This window comes from Mixophyes fleayi, chromosome 1, assembly GCF_038048845.1.
Source record: "Mixophyes fleayi isolate aMixFle1 chromosome 1, aMixFle1.hap1, whole genome shotgun sequence".
Taxonomy (NCBI): domain Eukaryota; kingdom Metazoa; phylum Chordata; class Amphibia; order Anura; family Limnodynastidae; genus Mixophyes; species Mixophyes fleayi.
The window spans coordinates 437,178,035-437,203,744 of record NC_134402.1 but is presented as its reverse complement, the minus strand read 5'-3'; positions in this window follow the sequence as shown (position 1 = coordinate 437,203,744).

Genomic DNA, 25,710 nt, shown 5'->3' with positions numbered 1-25,710 from the left:
AGCAGTCTAATGGGGTTTTTCTTTTTTATCAAATCCATTACGTTGGATCAAGGTAAGAAGATGGAAGGTAAGTATTTATAACCACATCACTAAAGAAAATAGGGGGTAAAAATATTTATTACTATAACAACGGTGGCAACATTTTTGAAAAACTAATGGTGGCACAAATTATGTTTATTACATTAAAGGGGGCACAAATTATAATTATTATAATGAAGGGGCCATTTTATTTCATACTGACTTTTATTTGACATTTTTTCTGCAGGTTTAGCTGCGGTTTTTAAAACCACAGCCTGATAATTTTTACAATTTCTATTATATTAATGTGAAAAAATAGGGACAGTGATTTGCAGTGTGATGGTTTTGAAAGCTGCAGGTTTGCAGCGTATTTGCATCAAATCTGCATCTTGAGAGATTTCCCCCAGTGTGTATATTTGTTTGCTTGTGGTAGGGAGTGATTAGATAGTAAGCTCCACTGTACCAGGCATTGATGTGAAGGAATAAACACTTTCTGATTGTACCGCCCTGTGTAATATGTTGGCGCTATAAAAGCGATGGATAATAAAAACTCTCCTTTCTTTACAGACAAAGAGGTTGTTGCGGAGGTGGCCAAGCAGTTGCGGTGGATTGGAGATAAATACAATGCAAAGCAGAAAATCCTCAATATTGTGACCAAGATCCTGTCTCCGGGAACCTGAGTTGCTTTTGTATTACTACAATCATTAAAAAAAAGGAAATAAAAATTCTATTGTCAATTATCGCTCTGGAGTACAAGCTTGACCGAGAAGTCAACATGAGGAGGCAAATGGTCACTCTAAACAGGATGTGGTTTGCGGACGGTTAAGAACTTATGTTCTGCCCTGGAATACAGCAAATGGGCAAGAAACGCCGTTTACCGGTGAAATGGTGCAGCTAAATGTTGACTCTCCACAGTGCTGGAGTGTACATAGAAGAAGCATTATTCCAGGATCAAAAGTCGCCTCTGTTATTGGACATATTATGATGTTGTCTAGCAACGCCGGAGTCTGTTGACTGTAATGTGAAGTAATGCGCTTCGTTACAGCATAGAGAATCCTACTGAACTTTGAACTTGAGATTAATCTTTAACTGGTTACAGTTTTTCTTTCATTGTAACGAAATTCAAAATATGCAATCATTCAGCTGGCTTACCTTACGCAGACAAAGTCATGGCTACTGATTTTTCAGTTTGGTCAGAGGATATAAAATAAAAAAGTATCATTTCATCTCTAATAGTTATTGTCTGTGTTTGTTGGGGTCCTTTATAGGACTGTATTTTGTTACCGTATAATAAAGTTAATTTTGTGAATTTAGAAGAAGTATTTTCCTTGTTATTATACTAATTACCCTTATAAGGTATGGGTCATGTGACGCAGCCAGTGGGGGGATGTGGGTGTGGCTACTGTAAGGGGGCAGCATTATCCGCCACCAATAATAAAGGAGATATTGGTGACTGGCATCTCTGTGCAGCTACCGGTGGTGTGGTATGGGGGAAATGAGGAGTCAGTGGAAGGTGGAGACATGAAATAGGAACTTGTCATTGTAGAAACCTTAAGACAGCTACTGGCAACCATGACCGTCCTCCACCATTAACCGAACCTCCTTCCTGTTTATTATTATTTTTATTTTACTGTGGCAGAGACACTTGCTCTGTTTCCTGGGTTAAAACCAAGTGCCCCCTTCCCTGTGCCTAGATAATTGTAGCGTGCAATGACAAGTGGTTGAGTTGCGCAGCCATTAGTGCGTTCCTGAGAGTCTTGGGCTTGTTGATATATTCGTCTGCCCCCAGCGGATGGTTGTGCGCCTGTTTAGGGCAGTTGATCTGTGTTTTTCTTTTCTAATAAGCATCTATGAGAACACATTTGCACAATTTTCAGCTGCGATTGTTTTTTTTTTTGTTTTTTTAAATCTCTTTATTTCCACACTTTGTTAAAAAGACAACAGTGTAGAACATATTCAATGAGAAAATACAGTATGACAAAAAAACTGGTTCCATGTTATATCTTATCGAAGGGGTTAAATACAACAAAGTAGGTTTTCCAGTAGTATTGTAAAGGAGAAAGGAGTAGGGGGAGACCCTGGAAGAAAGAGGGAGAAAGAGGTGCACGGGGGAGGGGGGGGGGGGCAGATGTGGGGAGGGTAAGGAGTTTGTATTTACATGTTGCCCGGAACGGGGGAGTCATGTAGTTTGTACCATGGGGTCCATATCTCGTGGATTCAGCTGTGAATTTAGTGATGTTTTCACTGGGAAAAATTAATTTGTTTGACACTACCCAATGGGTTAACTGTCTCGCAGAATGCAGCAACACTGATAGATAACAGTAACACCTGCCAGTAGTGGTTTTTGACTACCACCTACTATTATAGTGAATAGGGGAGGTAGATGAGAGCACTCGGACGGGTACATACTTTCCAACTTTGAATTTTTGATGTCTTGGAAATTCCGGTGGGTAGAAGGGGGCATGGCGTGGACAATCGCATCATTTTAACCTTGTCCTGTGTCGCAAGCAACATTTTGTCGCGGGTCCAACCTGACGCGATTCACTGCGAATGACATCATTGAGGCTCCCATCCTGCCCACTTCACTAGGAAGTGGGGAAGATGCGGGAGAATTGCCTGCTCTCCTGGGAGTCCGGGAGACCTAGCCAGAATGCGGGAGTCTCCCGGACATTCCGGGAGTGTGGACAAGTATATATTACTATGATTCCTGACAACTTATTTTTACACCAGAAGGCACCAGAAAGGTTAATGGGATGATTTATAATTCATTATAACTATCAGTTGGGGATAATGAAAAATATGTGTGTACTTTCCTTGCTAAAACATGACTTTTTTTCAAGCTACATCTGGTTTATGTTCCTCTCTCTCCCTGCTGTCTGAGAACCTTGCTGAACACATTGTGATTGATATGTAGGCATACAAGCATTTCAGCATTTCCACTGTATATTAGATCATGCTCAGGAGTCAAAGTAAACGCAATTTGGGGATTATAAATGCCCAATCAATGTGTATATATATATATATATATATATATATATATATATATATATATATATACACATACATATATATATATATACACATACAGTGGACAGGCAAACCTGGGCCTTAGCTATATGAATGAATTCAAATTTGCATTGGGTTTATTAGTACTGAAAATTTGGGTGTCCTATTGGAGTCTCAAGGCCTCACATTATAAAATAGAAAAAATTTAAATGATCAACTCCTATTTGGTCGTTGTCCTATTCGGACCTTGAGTAAAGTAGAGATGCTCAGGCTCGGTTTCTTCGAGAACCGAACACACCCGAACTTAGGGGATCCGAGTTTGCTCGCGAGACGGCTCGGTACTGTCAGAGCTGATTTGGCGGCACTAGGTGGTCCTACACAATATTAGGTAGGTGCTTTTAATGTTCTGATTGATCGGTATATAATTTATTTACCATCATTTATATAGAGCGACATATTACACAATGTTTTACAGTCTTAACTATTCCCATCACTTCCTGCTCCAGTGGAGATTACAGTCCAAATTCTCTACCACACAGACACATACACTAACATTACCCTACCAATATGTTATCCTAAATGCACACAAAGTTGCCTAAATTTTTGGTGGTCTACATACAATCAATAGGCACAGCATTACACAACATTGGTTCTTGCAGCACATTTAAATCCTACCTATATACATACTTGCCAACTCCCGGAAACAAGTTTCTGGGAGAGGGGGTGTGACTGGAGGGTGGGGGGGGGGGGCGAGGCCCATTTGCGTCATTTTGGCCCCACCCCCCGCAAACCCGTAATTTGCATCGCGGGGCGGGGCCAAAATGACGCTATTGGCCTCGCCCCGCCCCCTCCCGCCCTCCAAAATGGCGTGATTCACCGAGAATCGCATCAAATGACGCGATTCTCTGTGATATCCAGGATCTAGGAGAAATGCCAGCTCGCCCGAGAGCCCGGGAGACTGACCCGAATTTCGGGAGTCTCACGGACTTTCCGGGAGAGTTGGCAAGTATGCCTATATAGCACCTTTCAGTCCAAAATATTTTCAATTACTTGTACAAAATATGGGCTACAGAGTATATTTGAAGCGTTTGAACTTGCTGTGTAATTCAGGAGATTTATTTTGGGACAGTAACACATCATTTGGGCAATGTAAGCAGTGAGGGAGAGAGAGAACTGGGTGGATTTGCAGCTGGCAAAGCTAAGTAAAATATGTATGTAGGAATTTTAAGGAGAAGACAACGGATGTAAGCAGGACGTAAATTTTGCTTTTTTTCCACATCCTAAAAGATTGACTTTGTTTAGATATGTGTGTGCTGCCAATGTACAGATATGGCACTCTCCACCATCTATAAAGGGGGCTGCATGATCATCATCCCAATATTGTTGCTTAGTGGTGCCAACTGCCAGTACAGTTATAAGCATATATTGTTTCATATGTGTCAGGTTTATCTGTAGTAATAAGTTCACTACAACTTCCTACCTAAATGCTGTTAAAGAACTTGGAGGGCTGAGTTAACTTGAGTAATACGTTGTCTGCCAAAAGGAAATGTTACATTCAGGGCCCGATTAAGGGTTCCGGCTGCCCTAGGCTATTTCAGCCGTAGCGCCCCCACCCCCCCTCCAGCCACCTCACCTGCCCATCTGCCGTCCCTCCCCCTGAGACATTAGAACGGACTTACCTGCTGTGGAGTCCTCTCTTCAGCGCTGTGTATGACAGGAAGTCTGGCAGCGATCGCTGCTAGCTGCCTGTCGGTGTGGCCGCAGGCGCTTCTTACTCTGGTGGTCACGTGAGATGTGGAAGTCCTGATCTCACGTGACCAGAGTAAGAAGCGCCCGCGGCCACACTGACAGGCAGCTAGCAGCGATCGCTGCCAGACTGCCTGTCATGTGATAGTGACAGTCGGGACCGCTCCTTTAGACCAGTGGCGGTCCCGATGACTCCGCTTGCCACATTTAGGGAAAAAAAAAAAAAAACATCTCAGTGACGTTGCGCCCCCCTGGCTCCAGCGCCCCAGGCGGCAGCCTGGTCAGCCTATTGGCTGATCAGGCCCTGGTTACATTCCCCCCGTGTTATATCCCATTCCTCTGCTGCCTTGTGGCACGTCTACAGACCCGGACATGATTATACTTCCTTATCTACAGCAGGAAATATATTATCTTGTCAACACTGAAGCTGCTATTGTACTGTGGTCCTTTATTCTCTATACAAAAGAATAGTCACAGTGGTAGATTGTACTGTATCAAGGCAGGTTATCGATTTTAAATTTAGAGATTATTTAACCATAAAATCTCCATGTGTACTAGTATATTCTAGATGAGATACACAAACAAATAAGACAATTGTGGCAGGTATAGTATCTGCATTGTGTTTAGGAAATATGAGACATGCCAGAAATGATATCTACCTGATACATCTGACTTTTTGAGGAAAATGAGTCATTAGTCTACCTCATTCTAATTGGCTAGAATGAGGTAGACTATTTTGGCTAGTCTAGATGTGGGAAGTTTCAATATCTCCATGACCCATGTTGAGTGTTTGGAAGGTTGACCAATTGTCTGTCCACAGATGGCGTGTATATTGTGGAACAAAAGATTTCTACACAATTACTTGTGGTTTTGAGTTAAGTCAGTTACATATTGTTCCATATTTTTAACTTCAGTTGAAGGAATCAACCATAGGGTCCAATGTGACAAGTCTGTATGTGGACACCTTTGTAGCTAATCTAGAAGAAACTGATATTTAAATCAAACCTCTGTGTTAATACACATTATCTGGATACATAACATAAATTATCAATTTTGGTTTGGCTGGCCCCATGGACTCTTTAATGCCATTTATGGAAGATCTACATGGTATGTCTGAACGCTTTAGATTCAGATTGAATTCAGAAAACCAATCAATTCCTTTCTTGGATGTTGGGGCAGCTGTTGAAGGGATTCGCCTTAGGTGGTTGTTGGATTGTTGGCTAGAATAATGTATTGAATTTACGTGATGTTTTCCTGTGGTTGGAAGTCTTATATATAACAGGTTTAGAGGCGTCTGATGTAGTGAGTGTTGGGCCTGTTTCTCTGGTCCAGGTGTGGTAGGATGTCCAGGCGATATAGTGAGGAGTGGTCTCTGGGTTTCCGGCTATAGTGGATAGATAGATGGAGAAAGGTGTAAATTATAAGTACATAAAAGATGGTGCTATAGGTTGGACAGGAATATGTATACTGGGGAGTTTTTGTGAACAAAAGAATCCGGAAGAGTGAATAAGAGTATGGGTGGTGGAAGGATAAGATATGAGAATGGAAGTTAGATTGGGTAATGAGTGGTTGACAGGATGTGCTTAAGAAGATGAGATGGTGACAGTGTAGAGTGTGGGTGGAGGAGATGTGTAACTGAATATAGAAAGTAAATATAGGGATATTGATGAGATAACAAAGATGAAGAACAACATAATATATAAAATAAGTTAAACAAAATGAAATAATGCTAGATATGTATATAAATGATTACTTTATTATTATTTGTCTTTATTTATAGGGCACCACGAGGTCCGCAGCGCCCTACAGAGGGCAAACAACAGTACATGGTATAACAGTACAATACAGTAAATAACACTACAACTTTCAACACAGCTACTGGGGTGCACAGGGTATACTCATCGCGGGCTGAAACCTGTGCCCAATAACGTGGGCACAACTAACAGGTTTAGAGCCGCTGAAAGAGGTGCAAATACAATGGATTAGTGGAGTCAATGGACAGAGAGCACAAGGAGGAGGTGCGCAGTGTAGCTGGTGAGCAAAAGTTATAGGTAATGAGAACAGGAGGGAAGAGGGCCCTGCTCACTACAGCTTACAATCTAAAGGGAAAGGGGTAGACAAATGGTTGACACATTGGGGTCAGCCAATGTAAGGGGATCTGAGGGCAAGAAGGAAGAGTGGGAGAGATGAAGGATGAAAGAGGGTGAGATGTGCTACATAATGATATGGTGGAGGACCGGTAGGCTTTTCTAAACAGGTGGTTTTTCAATGACCGTTTGAAGCTATACAAGCTAGGGGATAGTCTGATAGAAGGAGCGAGATTGTTCCAGTGGTGAGGGCAGTACGGGAGAAATCTTGGATAAGGGAGTGAGATGTGGTTACCAGAAGGGAGGAAAGTCATTGGCTAACTGGAGAGGACTGGAGGGAGTATGTATGGAGAGGAGGTTGGAGATGTAGGGAGCAGTGGCGTTGGAGAAGGTCTTGTACATAAAGGTAAAGAGTTTGAAGAGGATTCTGTAGGGGAGGGAGTCAGTGTAAGGTTGGGCAGAGAGTCAGATGTGGAGTGGTGAGAGAAGAAGATATGAAGTGTAGATCGAAGGGGAGTGAGAATGGATCGGGGGGGTGGAAGTAAGGAAAAGGTTGCAGTAGTTAAGACGAGAAATGATCAGTGAGTCGATAAGAGTTTTAGCGACATCCTGGGAGAGGAAACGTCTGATATGGACGATGTTCCAGAGCTGGAAGTGACAGGATTAGGCAAGTGATTAAATGTGAGAGGGGAAGGAGAGGGAGTCAAGAATGACACCCAGGCAGCGGAGATGGGGAACAGAGGAAATAGTGGTGTTGTCAATAGTGATAGAGAGGTCGGGAGGGGAGGAGACTCTTGATGGAGGGAAGACAATGGGCCTGATACATTAAGTCACTCATTCTGAGCGCAACCCACGTTCACTGTTATACGCACATATTTAGAATTTGTGTACTTCTGAATTCAGCAAGGAACGGATCTCAAGATACATGCCCTGTTGAATTCTGGGATACGGCTGCTGTGCTGTACTACACAGGACGCTGCAGGTACGTACGTACCTGTCAGTGGCGGCGTTCCAGCCGCCGGACCCGCAGGCTCTATACAGTGTAAAAACATAGAAATAAAAAAAAAAAAATGCATAGGAACCCCCTCTCCTTACAATTTTACCCCTTGTGCTGCCAGCCTACTGCTGGTAGTCACAAATTTGAAGGGGGGATATTGTGCAATCCCCGATTTTACGATAACCAGCACTAGGCAAGCCAGCCAGGGCTGGTGGCACTATAGCAGAGGAACCCGCAGCAGGGGATCCCCCTGTCATAGTGACACACAAACCAAGGCTGTTCAACACAGAGCTGGATTCCCTAGGGTGTGGGGTCTGCAAAAAATAAATGTGTGGGGTCCCCGTCTAGAAATAACCAGTCCCGTGCTGAAAGCTCCAGGGCTCTTCCCACACCCATGAGTGGTGGGTGTAGGGTAATAAAATGTAACAAAAAAGAAAAGAAGAGAAAAGGTTAAAACACTATTTTAGTTTGTGTAACTACAAGTCCCATCCAGCCCGGACTGCCATTAACAGTTTTGGCATGCTAATGCACCAGCATACCTATGACAGCCAGGGCATGCTGGCACCTTGAGAACCACAAGTGCCAGCATTCCCTGACAACCAGGGCCTGTTGAGCCATGTAGTACCACAAATTAAAAATTTAAATAAAACACACACCTCTTTTAAACCACATTATTTTATGACAATTAATAAAACCCCAGATATACTAACCATCTGTTGTCTTCATCTGTAATAGATCCAGTCTTGTAAGCTTTTAATCCTTAAGGCTCGAGTCCATAAAGAATTCCATAACATTGTAAGGTTCTGTAGGGGTCCAAATAAAAAAACAAATCACATCCAATGTCCTGTAAAAAAAATAAAATAAAATTATTCCACAGGTAGTTGAAAAAAAAATCTTCTTTTCCTCTTTCTTGAAAAACCCCAAATAATCCTCAGGATACTGCCTAGCAAAATAAAAAAAACCCATAAACAGCACAATGTGACCTTTGCTTCTCTATGAAGGAACAAGTGCTGGAGAATCTATTTATAAGCTGGGGGGTTTCCCATGCCAGCTAATGTTAGACTAGCCCCAGAGCTAGTGCAAAAGATAACGGGCAGAGAAACAGGATACTCTGCTGGCCATAGAGCTTGATTCAGACGTGGCTGCATGCGCGTTTGGCATACCCCTACTGTAAATTGCCAACGCATCAGGCCTGCATTCAAGGCCGTATTTGCCAGTTCTGGGCATGCGTAGAGTGATTCTGCGGACGATACGATCAAACTCAGCAGTTACGTTCCTTTGTGAATCAGGCCCAATGAGTTCAGTTCAGTGGCCATGTTAAGTTTGAAAAACCGCAAGGACATCCAGAAGGAGTTGGTGGAGAGACATCTGGACACCTGAGAGAGGAGGGAACGGGAGAGATCAGATGAGCGGTAGAGTTAAGTGTCGTCTATATAGAGGTGGCACTGGATGCCGAGGGAACTGATGAGCTCACCCAGGGAGGAGGTGTACAGAGAAAAGAGCAGAGGACCAAGGACAGAAACCTGTGAGACTCCTAAGGGAAGGATGAATAAATAAATAAATGTAATAAGCAAATACAATGTTAAGATGAATAAGAGTGAAAAACAAGAAATAATAATAAGATTGTGAGATGTCATGATTAGAGAGGAATTGATTCAGGTTAATCAAACAAACCCTCGTTTAGTTTATCTACGTTGAGCCTCAGATTGACACAAAAGTGCATGCACTCTTCGTATCTGAAAACGAGGTAATACGTCATTTTCATGAGCTTAGATATTGGATTTCATTAGATTTGGTTGTTACCAGCCCAGGCTCCTGACGTTCTGGCCAGACAGCCATTCTAAACGGGAGTCACAGAGGGATTCTCATGTAGCCTAGAGACAGAAACAGCGGAACAATTGTTTATATTGTGTAACTATACTATGCTGGGTGACAGCTTCAACAAAGCAGAGTATAATGTAAGCAACTGTGTTGCCAAAAACAGGAAATTTCTCAAATAATAGAACATATTCCATAAGCAGTTAATTAGTGTAAAATATATAAATACTAATATAGGAACAAAAAACAGCTGAAAAGTACATAATTTTATGTGGACGAATTTTAGCAATTCCTGAAACCTACATTGTAAATTTACATTGTAAAGATGGTTTTGCTGCAATGAAGAGCAGGGGGTAAATGTATCAAGCTGAGAGTTTCCCAGCGGGTTTGAAAAGTGGAAATATTGCCTATAGCAACCAATCAGATTCTTGCTGTCATTTTATAGAATGTACTAAATAAATGATAGCTAGAATCTGATTGGTTGCTGTAGGCAACATCTCCACTTTTCAAACCACACGGAAAACATGATACTTTTACCCCCAAATTCCGGTGTTGCTTTATCTCTGTCCGGTATTATCTTTCCTTATATTTTTCACTTACTGTAACTTTATTTTTATTGGGCTTTTACTTTGTAAATACAAAGAAACAATAAAAAAACATTGAACATTGAACTTAACAAGCAAAACATTGCCTGACGTCTGCAAATAAACAGAACAGGAACATAACTGGTCCCGTCAGGTTTGCTCAGACTAATAGATAAAGGTTTATAGGTGACTTCTTGAAGGTGTGTAATAATATACAAGTTGGATGTATGGTATTCCTCTCTTAGAGAGGTGCGTTTGACAAAATAATTGTCTGTCTTAGTTTTAGAGTAGGCTCAAGACTCTGTGCTGATGGAGGACCCTGCTCCTTCTAGTATTCTGTAGGAGTGCATTTGTCTCCTTGTCAGCCTGCCGATACAAGAGAGGTCTACGGATTCTTAGCTGCTACACTGGGGTTATTTGTGATGTCCCTGAGCAAATTTGTTGGACAACTCCTGGAAGAGCAACAAAGTTGTTGAATTCTCCCCATTCATACACCATCTTGCAGACCACAGAGTAAAGTCTAGAACAGACAGTAACAAGGCATCGAGCACAGAATAGCCTGCATTGCTTTCCCCCATACAATGTTATAACAGTAGGATCTCCCCTGTCTCCTGCTTGCTATGACTATCTGGACTGGTAGGGACATCACAGACAGGGGCACAGAGGGGGTACGAAGTGTCTGGTCCTTCCTCGGGGGCTCGGTGGAGATGTCTCTAGCCCATCTGAGCCAGATTATGGCTGGGGGGGGGGGGTGTTACCCAAAAAGTGGTCTCACTGGGACCTGAGATCCCTCTTAGCAGCCTTAATCACAGACAAAGTGTTTCAACCTTCCGGTCTTTCTCAAGCCCAACACCTGCATGCAGCCCGCTGAATGATCTAGTGAGGGCACTATACAGTAGATTGTTCTTGCACCTGGAGTTAGAATTAGTGATTACTGGGCAGCACAGTGGCCTAGTGGTTAGCACTTCTGCCTCACAGCACTGGGGTCATGAGTTCAATTCCCGACCATGGCCTTATCTGTGTGGAGTTTGTATGTTCTCCCTGTGTTTGCGTGGGTTTCCTCCGGGTGCTCCGGTTTCCTCCCACACTCCAAAAACATACTGGTAGGTTAATTGGCCGCTATCAAAAATTGACCCTAGTCTGTCCCTCTCTGTCTGTCTGTCTCTGTCTGTGTGTGTGTGTTAGGGAATTTAGACTGTAAGCCCCAATGGGGCAGGGACTGATGTGAGTGAGTTCTCTGTACAGCGCTGCGGAATTAGTGGCGCTATATAAATAAATGATGATGATGATAGAATTATACAATCCAGGAAGGCTTCTACTGTATAACTCTTACATGTATGTGTGTCTGGACAAATTGTTGTCTTTTTTAATGTACATGAAAGAAAGAAAACAAAACCAACCATCAGCAACTTCCCTGTTAGGACAGTAAATGTTCATTACTTGCTGCTAAACTTCCACATTTCTCATAGTGCTTTAAACAGGTTACACAAGAGTGAACGTGATGTTGCGAGAACAGCCAGATAATACATCATATGATGACGGTAGATCTCAGAGATGGGAACTATCTCACAGAACCTGTTTGTACGTTATACTGTGGGCGATGGTCACGTCACAGACTGTTAATGTGGGTTTTAAACAAAACCACAAACAAAATATAAATGTAAGGTTACATTTGCGGACACATAGTGGAGGCAGTTTTTGGAAACAATAGGGCTGGTGCTTTGTGCCTCTGTGACATCACTAGTCCCTAGGGAATTGATAAGATGCTTCTTCTGAATATTGGTTCAGCCTTCTCTCATTTATTCCTAGGTGGACAAAAGCTACTTAGGAAGGAGCAGAGGCATTCCTTATATCAAGTGTTGAATTGCTTAACTGCTTCAAAATTACACCACTAAAATAATGGCAAGGATGTTGTGGCTATTACAGTCATGGTGTAATGAAAAACATGATTGGGTCCAGAGGTTTAGCGTGGGGCCATGGCACCGGGAGCAAGCGCGTGAAGGGGTAGTGTCAGATTGGGGCATGAAGGGCCCAGTTGGGTAATGCATTTGTATGTGACAATGAAACAGTGTGTGTATTTGTCACAAGCCGCGGCGGTACTCACAGCCGCCGCGGCTCGCTTCTCATGCGCCCCAGCGTCCCGGCCGTCACCTTGACGACCGGGACGTCATTTCCTCTTCCTGTCCGGCCATTACCAGGGCAACGGCCAGACGCTAGTACACTAGCGCTGCGTCCCGGCGGTGCTGGTAGCCGGGCGCATGCACATAGCAGGCAGCCTGTGGGCTGATTAGGCTTATTAACAGGCATTAGCCTGCAACTGTGTAGGTCAGGGGCAAGCCCTGATTGGCCCTGCTGGATACTAGTAAATTAGTCTGCAGGAGTGTGTTCAACTGCTGATTGGTCTGTGTCTGTACTTAAGGCAATGAGGTCTGCTGCCTCATTGCCGGTTATAGCTTCTGTGCTCCAGTCTGCTGACCTGCTTGTTCCAGTTCCTGTAGCCTGTATCTACGTTTGACTTCCCGTGTATGACCCTTGGCTTCGTATTGGACTTCGCTTGTGTTTCCTGTGACCCTGATCCTTGGTTTGTTTACCCGTTCTGCTACTTTGCCTGTGACCTCTGACCTCAGCTTGTTCATCATTACTGTTACCTGCTGCCGGCCTTTGACCTCTGCGTGGACCTGACTCTTCTTGCCTGGGTTCTCCCCAGCCGGTACACACTTCACGACCCTCTGTCAGTCTGCAGCCCAGTCTGTCCCCACCATCAGGGGCTCCAGTGAACACCTGACTGGCAGAGTAGACTCCGGGTTGTGTTGTGCCGGCTGGAGGGGTTCCTAACATTATAACCGGCCTACTCACGGAGACAAGATTAGGATGGATGCAAGTGGATCCACACCGTCTCCGGCACAAACCATAGCAGGCCATGTTGAGTCTTTGTATCAGATGATGCAGGGATTGGCTGAGCGTATGTCTGTTCAAGAAGAAGCCACAAAAGCTTCACAACCTCCTCCAGGTCCCATCTGTGAGCCCAAAATGAATTTACCGGATCGGTTCTCCGGAGATAGAACCTTGTTTCGGAACTTCAGGGAGAGCTGCAAGCTCTATTTTCGTATGAGACCCCGCTCCTCCGGTTCAGAGCAGCAACGAGTTGGGATTATTATTTCCCTTCTACAGGGTGACCCCCAGTCCTGGGCGTTTTCTTTGCCACAGACCAGTCCGGCCATGCAGTCCGTAGACTCCTTCTTTGAGGCATTGGGTTTACTGTATGATGACCCGGATCGAGTGGCCTCCGCAGAAGCTCATCTACGGTCCTTGAAACAAGGCCGACGGTCAGCAGAAGAATACTGCGCGGAATTCCGTAGATGGTCACCTGACAGTGGATGGAACGACCCTGCCTTACGTAGTCAGTTCCGTGTCGGCCTATCTGAACAGATTAAAGATTCGCTGGTGCAATACCCGTCTCCTAGCTCTCTGGAGGATCTGATGCACCTCTCCATTAAAATTGACAGGAGATATAAAGAGCGGAAAACTGAAAAGGAAACGTCATCTCCTCCATCCGCCTTCGTTCCTATCTCCCAGGATGGTGAGGAACCAATGCAATTGGGAGCATACCGTCTTTCCTCTGAGGAAAGAGACAGGAGACGGTCACAATGCTTATGTTTATATTGTGGCGCAAGAGGCCACTTCTCCCGTTCTTGCCCAAACAAGTCGGGAAACGAGCATGCCTAGGGAACGAGGGGAGAGTTCACTTAGGTCTACAAATTGTCTCCCAAAAAAATGCGGTATTGGTTCCTGCACAGCTCACGTTCAGTGCTTGTTCTGTGGGTCTGGCGGCCTTCATTGATAGTGGAGCTGCAGGTAACTTCCTGGACTTCGAGTTTGCCCGCTCTGCTGGAATTCCGCGGGTTAAACTCAAATCCGCCATCACGGTATGTGGCTTAGATGGTGCTCCATTGCCAGGCGGTAAGGTTACCTGGGAGACCCCGCTACTACAATTGAGGATTGGGGCTCTCCACTCCGAATCTATAGTCTTTCGTCTCATTGAATGCCCGTCAGTACCTTTGATTCTAGGTCATCCTTGGCTATCCTGTCATAACCCTGTCATAGATTGGGCAAAAGGAGAGATTGTCCAGTGGAGCTCTCATTGTTCACAGTCCTGTTTGACAGTACCTCTACGTGTGGTTCGGTCCATTCCGGAGCAGCTTCCCTCCCAGTATCATGACTTCTGGGATGTCTTCTCTAAAAAGGCTGCTGATATTCTACCACCGCACCGGGAGTTCGACTGTGCCATCGAGTTAATTCCAGGTACTAAACTACCCAAGGGACGTTTGTATTCTCTCTCTGGTCCAGAGACCAAATCCATGCAGGAGTACATTGATGAAAATCTGGAGAAAGGCTTCATCAGGCCATCTAAGTCTCCAGTAGGGGCTGGGTGCTTCTTTGTGTCCAAGAAGGACGGTGGACTCATACCATGTATCGATTATCGGGGACTGAATATGATTACGGTTAAAAACACCTATCCGCTTCCTCTCATCTCTGTACTCTTTGATCAATTAAGAGGAGCAACGGTCTTCACAAAAATCGACCTTCGTGGTGCTTATAACCTCATACGCATTAGAGCAGGTGATGAGTGGAAGACGGCGTTCAACACGCTCTCGGGCCACTACGAATACTTGGTCATGCCGTTTGGCCTTAGTAACGCTCCTGCTGTGTTCCAGGATTTGATTAATGAGGTGTTACGTGAGTTCCTGGGACACTTTGTTGTTGTCTACTTAGATGACATTCTCATATATTCCAATTCATTGCCGGCACATCGGAGTCATGTCAGACAAGTCCTACAGAAACTACGGGAACATCATCTCTACGCGAAACTCGAAAAATGTGAGTTTGAGGTTAAGAAGGTATCCTTTCTTGGCTATATAATCTCTTCAGAGGGTTTCTCCATGGACCCCACCAAGGTCCAGGCAATCCTGGATTGGGTACAACCCAATAACCTCAAGGCGGTCCAGAGATTCCTAGGATTCGCCAATTATTACAGGAGATTTATTGGCGGTTTTGCTGACATCGTGGCTCCTATCGTTTCCTTGACCCACAAAGGGGGTGATCCGGCTGTTTGGTCACGGCAAGCAATAAATGCATTTAAAACCTTAAAGGAAGCTTTTGTGTCCGCTCAGGTCCTTAGACACCCGGACCCAAAGGTACCATTTATTCTCGAGGTAGATGCTTCTGACGTCGGTGCTGGAGCTATCTTGTCACAAAAGGATCCTCAGACTCACCGCTTGCATCCATGTGCCTTTTTTTCCCGCCAATTCTCCTCAGCAGAGACCAATTATGACGTGGGAAATCGAGAATTACTAGCAATTAAATGGGCCTTTGAGGAATGGCGACACTGGTTGGAAGGCGCTGCACACCAGATCTCCGTTATAACGGATCATAAGAATCTGCAGTATATTCAGTCAGCTAAACGCCTAAACCCCCGTCAGGCTCGGTGGTCACTGTTCTTCACCCGATTTAACTTTATTATCACTTATCGTCCTGGTTCTAAAAATATTCAAGCAGACGCTCTGTCTAGAAGTTTTCTGGCACATCATGCCCCAGTCACTAACCCAGAGCCTATTGTTCCTGTATCCATGGTCCATGCCGGATTAACTCAAGATCTGAGCTGTACCTTACAAAGGTTTCAGAAGTTGGCTCCTGACAACACTCCGGTAGGACGGTTGTTTGTCCCAGTTCATTTAAGGAAGACAGTTCTTGCTGAAACACACAACAGTCGGACTGCTGGACATCCTGGCATCTACAAAACACTAGAGATACTTTCCCGTACTGTATGGTGGCCGTCTCAGTCTGCTGACGTCAAGAGTCACGTCCGGTCCTGTGAAGTTTGTGCCAGGAACAAAGTTCCCAGGACTCGCCCGGTAGGTCAGTTAGTTCCGTTGGCCGCCCCTGGTAAACCTTGGACACATCTGTCCATGGACTTTATAGTCGATCTGCCACCCTCTGCGGGACACAATACCATTTGGGTCGTGGTAGACCGGTTCAGCAAGATGGCGCATTTCATTCCACTCACTAGGCTTCCTACTGCTCGAGATTTGGCAATCTTGTTCATTCAACACATTTTCCGCCTCCATGGACTCCCTACAGACATCGTCTCCGACCGGGGTTCCCAGTTCATAGCGCAGTTCTGGAGATCATTCTGTACCCTCCTGGGAATCAAGGTCAGTTTATCATCTGCATACCACCCTCAGTCAAATGGGCAGACTGAAAGGGTTAACCAGTCCTTGGAGAAGTTCTTGCGATGCTACATATCGGAGTTCCATGACAACTGGTCCTCCTTGTTGCCCTGGGCAGAATTTGCCTGTAACAACTCCTGTCACTCATCCACGAAAACCTCTCCGTTCTTTTGCAATTATGGTTTCCACCCCAGATCTAACTCTTTGTATTCACTCCAGTCCGTTGGTATTCAGGAGATCCGTTCCACTGCCAGGGATCTCAGAGTTGTCTGGAAGAAAGTACATTCATCTTTAAAACAAGCCTCACTTGTTGCAAAAAATTTTTCGGACCGACACCGTACCCCCTGCTCTCTTAAGGTTGGCCAGAAAGTCTGGCTGTCTACAAAAAATATCAGGCTGAAGCAACCTTGCAAGAAGTTGGGCCCTAAATTCATCGGGCCGTTTCCCATCATCAAGCAGGTGAACTCTGTTGCATTTAGGTTAAAAATTCCGGGCTCGTTAAGAATTCCAAACACATTTCATTGTTCTCTGTTAAAACCAGTTCTTTATCCAGCTCAAGCCCAGTCTTCAGGCAAGCCACAGAGGTACAGTGTTCAGAAAATCTTGGATTCCAAAAAAGTGCAAGGACAGGTGCACTTTTTGGTACAGTGGAGGAACCGCGGGTTAGAAGAACGATCTTGGGTTCCGCGGAGACAACTCCATGCTCCCAAACAATTGAAGGAATTCTTCAGGAAATTTCCAAGAAAACCTGGGTGTCGGGGTCCCTTGACCCCTCCTCAAGGGGGGGGTACTGTCACGAGCCGCGGCGGTACTCACAGCCGCCGCGGCTCGCTTCTCATGCGCCCCAGCGTCCCGGCCGTCACCTTGACGACCGGGACGTCATTTCCTCTTCCTGTCCGGCCATTACCAGGGCAACGGCCAGACGCTAGTACACTAGCGCTGCGTCCCGGCGGTGCTGGTAGCCGGGCGCATGCACATAGCAGGCAGCCTGTGGGCTGATTAGGCTTATTAACAGGCATTAGCCTGCAACTGTGTAGGTCAGGGGCAAGCCCTGATTGGCCCTGCTGGATACTAGTAAATTAGTCTGCAGGAGTGTGTTCAACTGCTGATTGGTCTGTGTCTGTACTTAAGGCAATGAGGTCTGCTGCCTCATTGCCGGTTATAGCTTCTGTGCTCCAGTCTGCTGACCTGCTTGTTCCAGTTCCTGTATCCTGTATCTACGTTTGACTTCCCGTGTATGACCCTTGGCTTCGTATTGGACTTCGCTTGTGTTTCCTGTGACCCTGATCCTTGGTTTGTTTACCCGTTCTGCTACTTTGCCTGTGACCTCTGACCTCAGCTTGTTCATCATTACTGTTACCTGCTGCCGGCCTTTGACCTCTGCGTGGACCTGACTCTTCTTGCCTGGGTTCTCCCCAGCCGGTACACACTTCACGACCCTCTGTCAGTCTGCAGCCCAGTCTGTCCCCACCATCAGGGGCTCCAGTGAACACCTGACTGGCAGAGTAGACTCCGGGTTGTGTTGTGCCGGCTGGAGGGGTTCCTAACATTATAACCGGCCTACTCACGGAGACAAGATTAGGATGGATGCAAGTGGATCCACACCGTCTCCGGCACAAACCATAGCAGGCCATGTTGAGTCTTTGTATCAGATGATGCAGGGATTGGCTGAGCGTATGTCTGTTCAAGAAGAAGCCACAAAAGCTTCACAACCTCCTCCAGGTCCCATCTGTGAGCCCAAAATGAATTTACCGGATCGGTTCTCCGGAGATAGAACCTTGTTTCGGAACTTCAGGGAGAGCTGCAAGCTCTATTTTCGTATGAGACCCCGCTCCTCCGGTTCAGAGCAGCAACGAGTTGGGATTATTATTTCCCTTCTACAGGGTGACCCCCAGTCCTGGGCGTTTTCTTTGCCACAGACCAGTCCGGCCATGCAGTCCGTAGACTCCTTCTTTGAGGCATTGGGTTTACTGTATGATGACCCGGATCGAGTGGCCTCCGCAGAAGCTCATCTACGGTCCTTGAAACAAGGCCGACGGTCAGCAGAAGAATACTGCGCGGAATTCCGTAGATGGTCACCTGACAGTGGATGGAACGACCCTGCCTTACGTAGTCAGTTCCGTGTCGGCCTATCTGAACAGATTAAAGATTCGCTGGTGCAATACCCGTCTCCTAGCTCTCTGGAGGATCTGATGCACCTCTCCATTAAAATTGACAGGAGATATAAAGAGCGGAAAACTGAAAAGGAAACGTCATCTCCTCCATCCGCCTTCGTTCCTATCTCCCAGGATGGTGAGGAACCAATGCAATTGGGAGCATACCGTCTTTCCTCTGAGGAAAGAGACAGGAGACGGTCACAATGCTTATGTTTATATTGTGGCGCAAGAGGCCACTTCTCCCGTTCTTGCCCAAACAAGTCGGGAAACGAGCATGCCTAGGGAACGAGGGGAGAGTTCACTTAGGTCTACAAATTGTCTCCCAAAAAAATGCGGTATTGGTTCCTGCACAGCTCACGTTCAGTGCTTGTTCTGTGGGTCTGGCGGCCTTCATTGATAGTGGAGCTGCAGGTAACTTCCTGGACTTCGAGTTTGCCCGCTCTGCTGGAATTCCGCGGGTTAAACTCAAATCCGCCATCACGGTATGTGGCTTAGATGGTGCTCCATTGCCAGGCGGTAAGGTTACCTGGGAGACCCCGCTACTACAATTGAGGATTGGGGCTCTCCACTCCGAATCTATAGTCTTTCGTCTCATTGAATGCCCGTCAGTACCTTTGATTCTAGGTCATCCTTGGCTATCCTGTCATAACCCTGTCATAGATTGGGCAAAAGGAGAGATTGTCCAGTGGAGCTCTCATTGTTCACAGTCCTGTTTGACAGTACCTCTACGTGTGGTTCGGTCCATTCCGGAGCAGCTTCCCTCCCAGTATCATGACTTCTGGGATGTCTTCTCTAAAAAGGCTGCTGATATTCTACCACCGCACCGGGAGTTCGACTGTGCCATCGAGTTAATTCCAGGTACTAAACTACCCAAGGGACGTTTGTATTCTCTCTCTGGTCCAGAGACCAAATCCATGCAGGAGTACATTGATGAAAATCTGGAGAAAGGCTTCATCAGGCCATCTAAGTCTCCAGTAGGGGCTGGGTGCTTCTTTGTGTCCAAGAAGGACGGTGGACTCAGACCATGTATCGATTATCGGGGACTGAATATGATTACGGTTAAAAACACCTATCCGCTTCCTCTCATCTCTGTACTCTTTGATCAATTAAGAGGAGCAACGGTCTTCACAAAAATCGACCTTCGTGGTGCTTATAACCTCATACGCATTAGAGCAGGTGATGAGTGGAAGACGGCGTTCAACACGCTCTCGGGCCACTACGAATACTTGGTCATGCCGTTTGGCCTTAGTAACGCTCCTGCTGTGTTCCAGGATTTGATTAATGAGGTGTTACGTGAGTTCCTGGGACACTTTGTTGTTGTCTACTTAGATGACATTCTCATATATTCCAATTCATTGCCGGCACATCGGAGTCATGTCAGACAAGTCCTACAGAAACTACGGGAACATCATCTCTACGCGAAACTCGAAAAATGTGAGTTTGAGGTTAAGAAGGTATCCTTTCTTGGCTATATAATCTCTTCAGAGGGTTTCTCCATGGACCCCACCAAGGTCCAGGCAATCCTGGATTGGGTACAACCCAATAACCTCAAGGCGGTCCAGAGATTCCTAGGATTCGCCAATTATTACAGGAGATTTATTGGCGGTTTTGCTGACATCGTGGCTCCTATCGTTTCCTTGACCCGCAAAGGGGGTGATCCGGCTGTTTGGTCACGGCAAGCAATAAATGCATTTAAAACCTTAAAGGAAGCTTTTGTGTCCGCTCAGGTCCTTAGACACCCGGACCCAAAGGTACCATTTATTCTCGAGGTAGATGCTTCTGACGTCGGTGCTGGAGCTATCTTGTCACAAAAGGATCCTCAGACTCACCGCTTGCATCCATGTGCCTTTTTTTCCCGCCAATTCTCCTCAGCAGAGACCAATTATGACGTGGGAAATCGAGAATTACTAGCAATTAAATGGGCCTTTGAGGAATGGCGACACTGGTTGGAAGGCGCTGCACACCAGATCTCCGTTATAACGGATCATAAGAATCTGCAGTATATTCAGTCAGCTAAACGCCTAAACCCCCGTCAGGCTCGGTGGTCACTGTTCTTCACCCGATTTAACTTTATTATCACTTATCGTCCTGGTTCTAAAAATATTCAAGCAGACGCTCTGTCTAGAAGTTTTCTGGCACATCATGCCCCAGTCACTAACCCAGAGCCTATTGTTCCTGTATCCATGGTCCATGCCGGATTAACTCAAGATCTGAGCTGTACCTTACAAAGGTTTCAGAAGTTGGCTCCTGACAACACTCCGGTAGGACGGTTGTTTGTCCCAGTTCATTTAAGGAAGACAGTTCTTGCTGAAACACACAACAGTCGGACTGCTGGACATCCTGGCATCTACAAAACACTAGAGATACTTTCCCGTACTGTATGGTGGCCGTCTCAGTCTGCTGACGTCAAGAGTCACGTCCGGTCCTGTGAAGTTTGTGCCAGGAACAAAGTTCCCAGGACTCGCCCGGTAGGTCAGTTAGTTCCGTTGGCCGCCCCTGGTAAACCTTGGACACATCTGTCCATGGACTTTATAGTCGATCTGCCACCCTCTGCGGGACACAATACCATTTGGGTCGTGGTAGACCGGTTCAGCAAGATGGCGCATTTCATTCCACTCACTAGGCTTCCTACTGCTCGAGATTTGGCAATCTTGTTCATTCAACACATTTTCCGCCTCCATGGACTCCCTACAGACATCGTCTCCGACCGGGGTTCCCAGTTCATAGCGCAGTTCTGGAGATCATTCTGTACCCTCCTGGGAATCAAGGTCAGTTTATCATCTGCATACCACCCTCAGTCAAATGGGCAGACTGAAAGGGTTAACCAGTCCTTGGAGAAGTTCTTGCGATGCTACATATCGGAGTTCCATGACAACTGGTCCTCCTTGTTGCCCTGGGCAGAATTTGCCTGTAACAACTCCTGTCACTCATCCACGAAAACCTCTCCGTTCTTTTGCAATTATGGTTTCCACCCCAGATCTAACTCTTTGTATTCACTCCAGTCCGTTGGTATTCAGGAGATCCGTTCCACTGCCAGGGATCTCAGAGTTGTCTGGAAGAAAGTACATTCATCTTTAAAACAAGCCTCACTTGTTGCAAAAAATTTTTCGGACCGACACCGTACCCCCTGCTCTCTTAAGGTTGGCCAGAAAGTCTGGCTGTCTACAAAAAATATCAGGCTGAAGCAACCTTGCAAGAAGTTGGGCCCTAAATTCATCGGGCCGTTTCCCATCATCAAGCAGGTGAACTCTGTTGCATTTAGGTTAAAAATTCCGGGCTCGTTAAGAATTCCAAACACATTTCATTGTTCTCTGTTAAAACCAGTTCTTTATCCAGCTCAAGCCCAGTCTTCAGGCAAGCCACAGAGGTACAGTGTTCAGAAAATCTTGGATTCCAAAAAAGTGCAAGGACAGGTGCACTTTTTGGTACAGTGGAGGAACCGCGGGTTAGAAGAACGATCTTGGGTTCCGCGGAGACAACTCCATGCTCCCAAACAATTGAAGGAATTCTTCAGGAAATTTCCAAGAAAACCTGGGTGTCGGGGTCCCTTGACCCCTCCTCAAGGGGGGGGTACTGTCACGAGCCGCGGCGGTACTCACAGCCGCCGCGGCTCGCTTCTCATGCGCCCCAGCGTCCCGGCCGTCACCTTGACGACCGGGACGTCATTTCCTCTTCCTGTCCGGCCATTACCAGGGCAACGGCCAGACGCTAGTACACTAGCGCTGCGTCCCGGCGGTGCTGGTAGCCGGGCGCATGCACATAGCAGGCAGCCTGTGGGCTGATTAGGCTTATTAACAGGCATTAGCCTGCAACTGTGTAGGTCAGGGGCAAGCCCTGATTGGCCCTGCTGGATACTAGTAAATTAGTCTGCAGGAGTGTGTTCAACTGCTGATTGGTCTGTGTCTGTACTTAAGGCAATGAGGTCTGCTGCCTCATTGCCGGTTATAGCTTCTGTGCTCCAGTCTGCTGACCTGCTTGTTCCAGTTCCTGTATCCTGTATCTACGTTTGACTTCCCGTGTATGACCCTTGGCTTCGTATTGGACTTCGCTTGTGTTTCCTGTGACCCTGATCCTTGGTTTGTTTACCCGTTCTGCTACTTTGCCTGTGACCTCTGACCTCAGCTTGTTCATCATTACTGTTACCTGCTGCCGGCCTTTGACCTCTGCGTGGACCTGACTCTTCTTGCCTGGGTTCTCCCCAGCCGGTACACACTTCACGACCCTCTGTCAGTCTGCAGCCCAGTCTGTCCCCACCATCAGGGGCTCCAGTGAACACCTGACTGGCAGAGTAGACTCCGGGTTGTGTTGTGCCGGCTGGAGGGGTTCCTAACAGTATTATGTGGCTGGTTAACAGTGTAACCTAAGGCTCTCCAACTATTTTGAAACTACAAGTCGCAGCTTGCCCTCTGGCAAGGCATGCTGGGCTTTGTAGTTCCACAACACTGAAGAGCAAGAGGCACTGATAAATGTAGTGCAATTGACTGAAGGTACACTTAGCTTGCGGCTTATATTCTGCCCTTTCTGCTTCTTCTCTGTAGCTTCTCCGGAGCAGTGCAGGGGAGCGGAGTCCATCCACGTGGGAAGCTTGTATTCTGGCCTGTCTGCTTCTTCTCTGTAGCTTCTCCGGAGCAGTGCAGTGGAGCGGAGTCCATCCACGTGGGAAGCTTGTATTCTGGCCTGTCTGCTTCTTCTCTGTAGCTTCTCAGGAGCAGTGCAGTGGAGCGGAGTCCATCCACGTGGGAAGCTTGTATTCTGGCCTGTCTGCTTCTTCTCTGTAGCTTCTCAGGAGCAGTGCAGTGGAGCGGAGTCCATCCACATGGGAAGCTTGTATTCTGGCCTGTCTGCTTCTTCTCTGTAGCTTCTCCGGAGCAGTGCAGGGGAGCGGAGTCCATCCACGTGGGAAGCTTGTAGTCTGGCCTGTCTGCTTCTTCTCTGTAGCTTCTCAGGAGCAGTGCAGGGGAGCGGAGTCCATCCACATTGGAAGCTTGTAGTCTGGTCTGTCTGCTTCTTCTCTGTAGCTTCTCCGGAGCAGTGCAGGGGAGCGGAGTCCATCCACGTGAGAAGCTTGTAGTCTGGCCTGTCTGCTTCTTCTCTGTAGCTTCTCAGGAGCAGTGCAGGGAAGCGGAGTCCATCCACATTGGAAGCTTGTAGTCTGGTCTGTCTGCTTCGTCAAGGCAGTGCAGGGAAGCAGAGACCATCCTATTTATCATGAACAGCCCCTTCATGGGGATATGTAACATTTTTTGATCACCTTAACTCATTGATAAAAAAAAATTTAAAAAAAGGACACAGCTTCCTTTGTCATGCTTTTGCATGTATAAATGTTGAGAGGAATGCAAACTAGTCAGAAGACAGAACTAAAGTATCACTATATACAGAACCAGAGGGAGAATCTCATTAGCAAGTGAGAAATAATAGAAAGTAATCAGAGGGAGATTCAAGGCAGAGAGAGCTGTGAGGATAAAGGAGAGAAACTTGAAACTTTTGTAAGAAGTCCGGGTCCAGTCCAGAGATAAAGAGAGAAAGTAATTTAAAGGCGCAAACTGGCAAATACATTTAGACCTCAAGAAATGACTAAAACGCCTTCTTGGATATGAGTCAATGTAATTAAAATGAATGTTTTACCTAAAATAATTTCTCTAATCCAGACTCTACCAATCCACATTCCTCCATATTCCAGACTCTACCAATCCACATTCCAGACTCTACCAATCCACATTCCAGACTTTACCAATTCACATTCCTCCATATTCCAGACTCTACCAATCCACATTCCAGACTCTACCAATCCACATTCCTCCACATTCCAGACTTTACCAATCCATATTCCTCCACATTCCAGACTCTACCAATACACATTCCTCCACATTCCAGACTCTACCAATCCACATTCCAGACTCTACCAATCCACATCCCTCCACATTCCAGACTTTACCGATCCACATTCCTCCACATTCCAGAATCTACCAATCCACATTCCTCCATATTTCAGACTCTAATAATCCACATTCCTCCATATTCCAGACTCTACCAATCCACATTCCTCCATATTCCAGATTCTACCAATCCACAGTCCAAACTTCCGTCTGGGAGGAAACTTTGGTTCAGACATGATCTACTCTACAGGTGTAAACATCTAGGTGGGATTACAGTTACCAAATGTTTTAATATACTATCAGGCTGTCCACCTCGATATCAGATCATGAGGTACCTGTGATACCCTGTTTAGCCCTTTCCTATAACACAGGAGCACAGGACTTCCCTTCCTCTCCTATCCTCCTCTTATCTCCTGTTTATGCTGCTGAGGTTTTCCCTCCCTCCTCTTTATATAATCCCCCCACCCTGCCTTTTTTTTTTTTTCTTAGAAGAAGTAAAATGCAATATTTTGGCTATGGAAACTTTATCATATATATTGACTGTTGTACATGTTACTTGTTTCCAATACAACAGTTTACAAAAAAAATAAATTATTTTACAGCAGAAGTAATTAGGGTCACATAGAACAGAGACCGTGACAGAGGGTAAGGTTAGAGACAAGGAGGTATATTTACTAAACTGCGGGTTTAAAAAAGTGGCAATGTTGCCTATAGCAACCAATCAGATTCTAGCTGTCATTTTGTAGAATGTGCTAAATAAATGATAGAATCTGATTGGTTGCTACAGTGAACATCTCCACTTTTCCAAACCCACAGTTTACTAAATCTAGCCCAAGAAGTTTCATTATATCAGGACTTGTGAAACGCACATAACAGCCTACATTTATCAGAGTTCCTAAAAAAACTTACACTAGACTCCTGGGCTGGTGGACTATCTCCCGTCTGTTTGCACACCTAAATAAATATTACGTGAACTGGAGGAAATAAAACACTACAATATAGTTGTGTAAACTCTAAACAGTGCCACAGAAACTCATATGATAAAATACAGAGTGAATGTCGAAACTGACTTTATATTACTGTCATTAGATTTTGGACTAAAAAGAACCTAAGGACCCTACGTGTATTAATGTAGTAGGTGAAAGGGAATTATTTGCATATGATCAGCCTAGGATGTCATTTCTGACGTTACAAT